This window comes from Tupaia chinensis, unplaced genomic scaffold (genome assembly GCF_000334495.1).
Source record: "Tupaia chinensis unplaced genomic scaffold, TupChi_1.0 Scaffold000361_2, whole genome shotgun sequence".
Taxonomy (NCBI): Eukaryota; Metazoa; Chordata; class Mammalia; order Scandentia; family Tupaiidae; genus Tupaia; species Tupaia belangeri.
In genome coordinates, this window is record NW_006159858.1 from 3252691 (window position 1) to 3261739 (window position 9049).

The 9049-nt window shown below is 42.6% G+C and overlaps 2 pseudogenes; both read right to left on the reverse strand.

Annotated features, from left to right (window-relative positions):
* Positions 1 to 5995: 5995 nt before the first annotated feature.
* On the reverse strand, positions 5996 to 8795 carry LOC106735360 (heterogeneous nuclear ribonucleoprotein A3-like; annotated as a pseudogene).
* On the reverse strand, positions 7311 to 7871 carry LOC114008617 (ubiquitin-conjugating enzyme E2 W-like; annotated as a pseudogene).
* Positions 8796 to 9049: the final 254 nt, after the last annotated feature.

Consider the following 9049-nt stretch of genomic DNA (forward strand, 5'->3'; position numbering starts at 1 on the left):
ACATACTCAGGATTCATAAGGTGAACCAACGTCTGCACAACGGTGTGCTTGTTTGTATTCACAGGTGTGTTGTGTGGAAAGGAGCACACAATTACCATAGTAATTGACAGTACAACCCTTCGGTTCAAAGGGTTAGAATTAGGGTCCTGGAAGTTCACATAAAGCTCATGCTTCTTGCAAGTCGTTTTTTTTTTTTTTTTTTGGAGAGGTTTTCGCTACAGGGTGCGTGCGCTTGCCAGACAGACAGAGAGAGACATAGAGACAGAAAGCGAGAAATCACTCCCCAGGGGGGATGGTCACGCTGCAATCCCTTCTCCTCCATTCTCCTCTCTGGATCTTGGGCACGAACGCACACGCACCCGGCGTGAGTTTTTTAAGCCACCAGGTCCGGGAGCGAACCGCGGTCGACCACGTGGGAGTCCAGAGACATAGCCATTACGCTAACTGCTGGTTCCCGCAAGTCGTTTTTTGTTTGTTTGTTTGTTTTTTTGTCTTTGTTTTTGTTTTTAAAGAAGTTTTTGTCATAGGGTGCATGTGCTCACAGGAGAGAGACAGAGACAAGGACAGTGAGCAGGAAAGTGAGAAATCACACACACATACACCCCCCGAGGGGATGGCCACACTGCAATCCCTTTTTCATTATCCCCCTGGGATCTTGGGCACGCGCACACACACACACACACACACACACACACACACAAACACACATGCACCTGGTATGATTTTCAAGCCACTAGGTCTAGGACTCAAACCGCGGTCAGCTCGGTGGAAATCCAGCAATGTAATCACTCTGCCATCTACTTGTCCCCTTTAAGGCTGTTTCTAATTCACTGCTTTTGTAATCTGAATAGTTGGAGACTCAAGACACATCCTGGGACTGGGTAAAGTGATCGCAGCTCTACCGTTGGCTCCAGTCAGAGGCTGAACTGGTGGTGTGCATGTGGACCTTGCTCATGTGGAAGAAGACCACCTGCTTATTGTAGGGGCCACCTCTGCCCTCATGAGGGTTGATGTGGAGTCCATCCCACATGTTAGGTGTGAGGTGATTATTGCTTCCATTTACCCGATGGGCAAATGCAGACAGAGAGAAATTAACAATGGAGTCAGGGTTTCACTCTCAGTCTTCTGATCCCTAAGGAAAATGCTCTTTTGGTGTATTGCCTCTGGACTTCCTGGTTATTAGAATCGCAGACCATGTAGGAAGAGATGCAGTTATTGCTATAGCTGGCCAGTGGAGAAAACGTTTTGGTGCACATAGACCTTTGCAGTGTTCTCCAACATAGTTGATGAAGTGAGTCTGCCATCTAAAAGCTGTATGACTGGCTGTGGGACAGTTCTGCTTAGATTAGTGTTTGATATCTTCCTAGGAGATCCAAGCCCTCTAAGGTATGGGATGTTTTGCAATGATTAGTCCATATTTTGATGTCTTTGTTAAGAGTGGGGCCTATAGAGGTAGAGCACCGAGGTCTGAGACTGGGCTGTAGCGTATTTTAACATTGTGAAAAATGCTGAAGACTTTTCCAAATGAAATCTGCATTGAAAACATATACATTAAAGTCACACCAGTAAAAGCAGGAATAGTATGTTAGAACCTCTTATTTCCCCCACCCTGTTCCTCTCATGCACCTCCTTGGAATTCCCAGGACTTCTGCAGAACAGTCTGAAATTGCTGGGCTAGAGCAGGGGTCTCAAACCCTCCCGCCCCGACCACGGACCACTACAGTATGGGTCCAGGCTGCACAACAGGAGGTGAGCAGTGGGTGAGCAAGTGAAGCTTCCTCTGCATTTACAGTCACTCCCCATTGCTCGCATTAACACCTGAGGTCGGCTTCCTGTGAAATCAACTGCAGCATTAGTTTCTCCTAGAAGCATGAGCCCTATTGCAAACTGCACATGTGAGGGATTAGGTTGGGCCCTCCTTATGAGAATCCAATACCAGATGATCTGAGGTGGAGCTGAGGTGATGATGCTAGCCTTGATGCTAGCACTGGGGAGCAGCTGCAAATACTGATTAACATTAGAAGAGAGGTCTGATTGCACCGAGATCATAATAAATCAATTGCTTGCAGACTCATAACAAAAACCTGTGTTACAATATAATAACGATAGAAATAAAGTGCACAATAAAGGTAATGCGCTTGAACCATCTTGAAACCATTCTCCCCCCACTGCCACACACCTGCCCCCATGGCAAAATTGTCTTCCACAGAACCAGTCCTCGGTGCCAAAAAGGTTGGAGACCTCTGCCCTAGGCTAAGAAAAGTTGAATTCTTTTTAGGACATGCTGCCATCTTGTGGTGCTTTGAGGTTTTGCCACCCTAGAATCACCCGACTGCTTCTGTTGTGCTGTGGAATGAACCCAAGTGGGTCATACTTTACTTGTCTAGCCACAGTCTACTGCCAGTTCAATGGAAATTTTTGCTGAAACACTTACCAGGGGGTTTCCCCCTTCATAAGCTAGCTTCACTATCCTCTCACATGCAACATAAGACTGGGAGGTATGGAGTATGTGGATAAGGTGTGGAGTAATTGGTTTGTGTTGGGGAATCTTAGAAGTTGGGAGTAGTGAATCTAAAGTACCCGCTACCTCAGGACCTTTCGAGGACCCTTGAGGGTGAGGATGGAAGTTTCAGCACACAGTTATCTAGTCTGTACACCTGCCTCCCCCATTACTATGTCAACCCTTAAGCTAAGGTGTCTTTAATAAAGTCTCTTTGAACAGAGGGTGGAGACTTGGACCACAGCCTGGAAGTAAAGGAAACCCAGACCACTGTTACCACTATCCCTCCCGAGGCTGAAGTAAAGAAAACAGTTGGTATTTCTCCTTTGTCACTGGGGCATTAGTGGGCACACACCACTATAAAAGGCTATCCTATTTTGATTGGCTCTTCAAGCAGACTCAAAGAAAAAGACGGAAAGAAGTGTTTATTCTACTACTATCAACTCACCATCAGCATGCCCCAGGGAATTGTGTTCTAAATGGGAGGAAGTATGAAATGCTGAGTACAGACATCTGTATGCACACCGTCTCCTCCTGCTCCCTATGAGTATGGAGTACTAAGATAAAGAGTTAGTTTTACCTCCAGTGTCTCTATTCTACCTCTATGTTCCAGGCCTCCATCCTCTCTAAGACATCTCTGTCTGGATTTGTCCCTTCTCTTTGGGGCTCCTGTGTTACTTGAGGTCAATCTGGTGGTGTCACCACAGCCTGCCCAATAGTAGCAGATATTACATGACATCATAGTGAGTTATGGGCAGCTGTATCTTGTGGGTTAGGAACATGGGATTTAGAATCAGAGAGACCTGAGTTTGAGTCTTGAATGCCCACTTCTTCCCAGCCTTGGGGTGAGATGTCTCCCTGAACCAGGATTTCGTCTATTGAATGTGTAATAATGACAACTTAGGCTAATAGTTTTTATGAGAGTTCATTGGAGAAAATGGGTCAAGAAACAATAGCATTCTTGGTTGAAATTGCTTTTCACTCAACACTTTGAGTATATTTTCCCATTTTTTCCTTGCTTGGATTGTTTCCAATGAGAGGTCTGCTGTTCGTCTGATGGGATATCCTTTGTAGGTAACTTGACATTTCTCTCTTGCCAGTCTTAGTATCCTGCCTTTGTCTGTGGTTTTGGTCAATCTGGCTATAATGTGTCTTGGAGAAGATCTTCTTGGGTTGATTCTATTTGGGGTCCTTTGTATTTCTTGGGTCTGGATTTTGAATGTCTCTCTAGATTTGGAAAATTTTCTTTCAGAATTTCATGGAATAGATTATCAATGCCCTTATGAGTCTCTTCACCTTCTGGGATACCAATTTTCCAGATGTTTGGTTATTTAATGGTATCTAGTATTTCTTGTATATTATTCTCATTTTGGGGGGCTATTTTCTCAGTCTTCATGGGGGATTTTTCTAATCCAGCGATTCTGTCTTCTGCATCTGAGATTTGACCTTCTGTATGACCTAGTCTGCTTTTAATACTTCCAAGGGAAGTTTTGACTTCCTGTATTATAGCCTTCATTTCTAATAGTCCCATTTGATTATTTTTTATGGTGTGTATCTTCTCTTTCAGATCCCACAAGAACTTCTTCACCTCCGAGAACTTGTCAGTTCTTTTCTCCTGCATCTTCTGGAGTTAATTGTCTCTCTTCTCTTCAAGGATACTATATCTGGCAAGATTATCTTTCATATGGGAACAGAAGAACAGAAGAACACTCACAGATAAGCAAAAACTGAAAGAATTTACCGACACCTGACCAGTTCTCCAAGATGTTCTGAAGGGAGTGCTATATCAGGAAAACTAAAGTCGTCACAGATATAAGAGTTCAAAAACAACTAGGAAAATGGCCAGTTTAATGGCAGGGTCAAGTACAGAGTTGAACATTATCTTCTGGAATTTAAACAGAAAGATTGGACCACAACAGAAGATTAAGTACATGAGTCTGAACTTGTGAAATAGAATTTTATGGCTTTTGACTAAAACATTACTGATCTTCTTCTATGCTTTGTTTTCCAGAGTTAAGGATTTTTGTCTTCTCTTGAGTTGTTGATAGGTTCATGGATCTACTATTTGAACAGAATCCTAACTTGTTTCCTGGCTTTAAGTCTTAAGCAAAGTTCTCTTAACATTTTTTTGATTTTTATTTATTAAAGCTAAAACTGCCTTTCTTGAAATTAAAAAAATATGTTAAAAATACCTATTTAATGACCACAGTAAGCTTATAGCCTCAGCTAGGTGCTACTTTATAGTATATTCATTCTACTCAGAGTTTCGTGCCTAAAGTCAACCTATGTTCACAAATATGTATATATCAGCTGGACTTGCTATTAAAAGTAGTTAGACTCATTAAGATATTTTGTCAATCAATAAAATGGGAAAAATAAAAAAGGAATGGAAAGCAACTACAGATATCAGAGACTGTGGGAGGAGGGTGTGAAATGGCAGAGGGTGAGAAATAGGGGGAAAAGTATATATACAAAGAAACAAGAAATGGAAAATTATTTTTTGATGATAATATGTATAACTAAGCCACTAAACAATGTATTCTGGATGGGAAATTGCATTTTGTATTCTGTGATGATGTTCAGTGAAATAATGTAAAATAAATTTAAAAAAAATAAAAGAAGCAATAATAGAGGGGGCAGTTCATGGTATGTTGGTTAAGGTCACTAGATCCCACATGGCTGACTATATTGTTTGAGTCCTAGACCCGGTGACTTGAAAAACATGCTGGGCATGCACACGTATTCAAAATCCCAAAAAGAGAGTAAAGGAGAAGGGATTGTGGCATGGCCATGCCCCATGAAAAAGTGAGAAAGCTCACTTTCTCACTCTCTTTTTCTTTCTGTCTCTCTCTGGTGAACACATATGCTCTCTGCTAAAAATTAATAATAATAAACAAGAAACAGTAGTAGTCATACTAGTTAAAGAAGGCAGGTGTTGTGTTTTAGTCACTTTTGCTTTCTAATTGTGCCCAATTTACATGTAGGAAATGCTTGTTAAATATTTAATATTATTGAGTAACAGTTGAAAGAGTTCAACTTATTTGGTGGCACAGAGGTAATATGCTACTCAGGTGATGCTGGGTCCATATAGAAAGTGGCTGGTTTGGTTCTCCAGAGGTTCTGTACATGCTTTCTTTATTTTCTTTTTAAGTTAAAAATTCCTTAATTTTTTTATTCCCGGTACCACTACCACAATTTACAGGGCAATATACCTGATACAATGAAAAGAAAAAGAAAAAGCTACAACAGGTAAAAGACCTCAGGAATATACATCTAATTGATACTACATTGCATTAATCAATAGCCGCACTTTTTGCAAACTGTGGGTATGACAGTCCTGAATGAGAAGGGTTTCCTGTTTAAGCTGCAGTAATTTTTCTGACTATGGATCATCGTTCCTCCTATAGCAGGTTTTTACAGTTCCTCTAATGCATTTGGGACGACTGTCTCAACGTAACCTGTAGCTTTCCTAACAACTCCTCGCTTCCTCTCCTGCTAAGAACTGAAGCCCTTTTCTGCTGTTTTTAGAACCTCCTGCTACCATATCTCCCACTTCCACCACCAGATCCATAACCACCACTATAAGGACTGCCCAAGCTTCTTCCACCAAAACTGCCCCCTCTCATGGGTCCATGATTTGATTGCTGTTGTCCACTATAATTTCCAAAATCACTATAGTTTCCACCACCACCATAGTTACCACCGCCAACATTTCTTCCTTCATTGTAACCATCATATCCTCCACCACCACCACCATAGCCACCACCTTGGTTTTCATATCCTGGTCCACCACCACCATAGCTACCTCTACTACTGTAACCTGGACCACCACCATAGTTGCCACCATCACCTCCCAGAGGACCTGGACCACCACCATAGTTGCCACCATAGTTGCCACCATCACCTCCACATCTATTATATCCACCATCACCTCCTCCATAACTACCTCTGCTGCCACCACCTCTACACCATAACCTCCTCTTCCACCAAAGTTTACACTACAACCAAAATTACCTCTACCACCTGCAAAGTTTCCTCCACAACCCATAAAGTTGCCATGACCTCTTTGTAATCCAGCATACTGCATCTCTTTTTTAGAAAGGGCCTTTTTCACTTCACAATTATGCCCATATTAAGAGCGGTATTTCTGAACAACAATTTTTTTGTTTTTTTTTGGAGAGGTTTTCGCTATAGGGTGCGTGCGCTCACCAGACAGAGAGAGACAGACAGAGAGACAGAAAGCAAGAAATCACCCCCAGGGGGGATGGTCACGCCGCAATCCCTTCTCCTCCATTCTCCTCTCAGGATCTTGGGCACGCACGCACACGCGCCCAGCGTGAGTTTTAAGCCACCGGGTCCAGGATGCGAACCACGGTCGACTACGTGGGAGTCCAGCGACATAGCCATTACACTAACTGCTGGTTACCAACAACAATTTTTTAAAGTAATGTTGGATCCCTCACTTTTATTGATAATCCCATTATAACCAATAAATTCATTTCATAGGCCCTATCATGCATTGATTATTGAGTGGCAGGAGTTAATGGAAACTTTTCCTGTTAACAACGTCCATTGCCGGCAACAAACGCTCCAAATCCGCCAAGGAAGTCATTGTTATTGCCCAATACATCAGGATCTCAAACTTCTCCAAAAGCTTAAAAAAAGAAAATGAAAAAATGGAATTATATTTGACATTTCCTGACACCTGCATTAATACTGTATGACTAATAAAAGCATGTCAGTTGCCTGGACTGAACCAGCGATCAACATGCACCCAGAAAACACATGAGTAAAAATGCAGTAAAAGTAGTCTTCATTGCCTATAGGTCACTTCCTGTCAAAGGTTAAAGTTCAAAGACTGAATGATCAAAGTGCTGGTTTTCTCAGTAGGACTATCTTCTGCTAGGAAAATGATGACAGTGGCATCAACAAGTATCGTCTTGATACCACCATTTTGTTTTCTTTGGATTCTTGTTACACATTCGCACCTAAAAAGAATTATCTGGTTATCTTCTCTGTTTTTGCAGCTGGAGAGCATGCTAATAATGCTAAGACACGCAGAACTGAGAGTGCTGGGACCAGTCTTCTGTTAGAATGGATAAACAGATAGGACCATTGCTATAAATGTGAGGATGAACAGGAATATTTTCACTGGTAAACATGACCTGAGGAGAGTCAAAAGAATATCGACTACTAAATTTAAATAGAAGTTGAAAATTTTCCCCTTCACGAAAGGGGAAAATTTGGTATACCTTACATGTGTACAGTCCACTGTGTAATTGAATTTTGAACACTTTTTTTCATTTAAACTCATTCCAGGAGGTGAGTCATTTTGCAAAGCCAACAGTTTTTTCTGATATTGTTTCTGTATTGACACCGTGATGGAATCATCCTGAACAACAATTTTATCAACTGTATCATGGTTATTAAAAGTCACAAAAGCGGGACCAGCAGTTAGCATAATGGCTATGTAGCTGGACTCCCACGTAGTTGACTGCGGTTCGTGTCCCGGACCTGGTGGCTTAAACTCATGTTTAAGCCCAGCGCATGTGTGTGCGTGCCCAAGATCCCGAGAGGAGAATGGAGGAGAAGGGATTGCGGAGTGGCCATCCACCCTGGGGGGTGATTTCTCGCTTTCTATCTCTCTGTCTCTCTCTGTCTGGCGAGCGCACGCGCCCTATAGCAAAAACCTCTTCAAAAAAAGAAAAAGTCACAAAAGCAAATCTTCTCTTTTTCCCCTCTGTCGATGTTCCATAAATTCTACGATTTCAATCTTGCCAAACTTTTCAAAGTCGTCTCTTACATTATATCCTTCTGTTTCTTTTTAAATACCACCACTAAAAATTTTCTTTACTGATAGGTGGGCACCAGGCTTCACAGAATCCTCTCTAGAAACAGCTCTCTTTGGTTCCACTACCCATCAACTTTGGCTGAGCACACCCTGCTGCACCCACCTCTTCAACACAAGAGTAAGCCACCCAACCAAAGTCCCTGGAACGTTTTGTTTGGGGGTCTCTCAATACCACACAACCTGCGAGTGTGCCCCATTTCTCAAAATGTTCTCTTAAATTGTCGTCTGTAGTTTCAAAGCTCAGGGCACCAGTCAGCAGCTTTCTCAGCTGCTCTGGTTCGTTTGGATCGTGACCCTCCTCACAGCAGCAGCGGCAGGGGGCCACCTGACACAGTGGTTTTTACCTCCATTTTGAGACCGGACTCACCTCTTCCAACTTGAGTTCAATATGGGACCGAGAGAGGAAGAGGCCTGGATCTGTACCTGCTTGAGGCACATAACCATGATCCTGGCTGGCTGGGCGGAGTGGGTGGGCACGCAGCATGAGGCCCAGTGGAGGGTGCTTGTCATTCTTTCTCTCTTTCTCTTCCTGTCACTCTCATGAAGGAAATAAACTTTAAAAAAAAAAAAAAATTGGAAGAGGCCAGCAGGTGGCATGGTGTTTGGGGCCCTGAACTTCTACACAGCTGACTGTGGTTTGAGTCCTGGATTTAGCAGCTTCTTCTCACACTCCTTTTCTCTTTCTCTGGTCAAATTAA